Here is a 1,493-nt window from a genome sequence, read left to right on the forward strand (position 1 = left end):
GTGCAAAAGACAGTCACATTGCCGGGCTCCGTGGCTCAGCCTGTAATCCCGTGCCTTTGGGAGGCTGAGGTGAGTGAATTGCCTGAGCCCGCGGGTTAGAAACCCACCTGGGCAACTTGGTGAAACCTCATCTCTACAATAAATCAAAAATTAGCCAGGCATGGTAGCGCGTGCCTGTAGTTCCAGCTACTTGGAAGGCTGAGGCATAAGGATCACCGGAGCCCAGCAGGTTGAGGTTGCGGTGGCCAGGAGCGGCCACTGCACTCCAGTCTGGGTGACAGAGTGAGACTCCAAGTCAAAAAAAAAAAAAAAAAGACAGTCACATTCTTATACACCAACAAACAACAAACAGGCAGAGAACCAAATAAAAAACAATCCCATCCACAAAAAAAAAAAAAATAGAATACCTCAGAATGTCCTAATCAGAGAAGTGAAAGATCTTTACAATGAAAACTACAAAACACTGCTCAAAGAAATCCAAGAAGACACAAACAAATTGAAAAATATTCTACGCTTTTGGATAGGAAGAATCAACATTGTTAAGATGTTCATCCTGACATCTGGAGCCCTGGCAGTAGGCATTTCCAGCCATTCATACTTCCAGTCGGCTGGTCTTCAGTAGTTGGTTTCTGGGCACTATCCAACCCCAAAGGGTGACAGAGCCGCTAGAATGAAGCTAGTGAGATTTTTGATGAAATTGAGTCATGAAACCGTAACTATTGAATTGAAGAATGGAACACAGGTTCATGGAACAATCACAGGTGTGGATGTCAGCATGAATACACATCTTAAAGCTGTGAAACTGACCTTGAAGAACAGAGAACCTGTACAGCTGGAAACACTGAGTATTCGAGGGAATACCACTCAATATTTTATTCTACCAGACAGCTTACCTCTGGATACATTACTGGTGGATGTTGAACCTAAGGCGAAATCTAAGAAAAAGGAAGCCATTGCAGGAAGAGGCAGAGGCTGAGGTAGAGGAAGAGGACGTGACTGTGGCAGAGGAAGAGGGGGTTCTAGACGATAATGTCTCTCGATATTACTGTTACAAAGTAATCAGTGATTTGGCATATTTTTGTACAGATTTTGTTTATGTTCGTTTTTGTTGTTGTTGTTGTTGTTGTTGTTGTTGTTTGAGTTGGAGTCTCACTCTGTCGCCCAGACTGGAGTGCAGTGGCCGCTCCCGGCCACAGCAGCCTCGACCTGCTGGGCTCTGGTGATCCTTCCGCCTCAGCCTTCCAAGTAGCCGGAATTACAGGCATGTGCTACCATGCCCAGCTGATTTTTTTTTTACTTATTGTGGAGATGAGGTCTCGCTGCCCAGGCGGGTCTCAAACCCGTGGGCTCAGGCAATCCACTCACCTCAGCCTCCCAAAGGTGTGGGATTACAGGCTGAGCCACCGAGCCTGGCTTATGTTCGTTTTTAATAAACACAAATGTGGGACAAAAAAAAAAAGATGTCCACCCTACCAAAGGCAATCTACAGATTC

The 1,493-nt window shown here is 45.5% G+C and overlaps 1 pseudogene; it reads left to right on the forward strand.

Moving 5' to 3' along the window:
- The first annotated feature begins 652 nt into the window (after nucleotides 1-652).
- LOC103276330 lies at nucleotides 653-1,035 on the forward strand (annotated as a pseudogene).
- The last annotated feature ends 458 nt before the right edge of the window (nucleotides 1,036-1,493 follow it).

This window comes from Carlito syrichta, unplaced genomic scaffold (genome assembly GCF_000164805.1).
Source record: "Carlito syrichta isolate Samal-C Ts95f unplaced genomic scaffold, Tarsius_syrichta-2.0.1 Scaffold316039, whole genome shotgun sequence".
In the NCBI taxonomy this organism is placed as follows: Eukaryota; Metazoa; Chordata; class Mammalia; order Primates; family Tarsiidae; genus Carlito; species Carlito syrichta.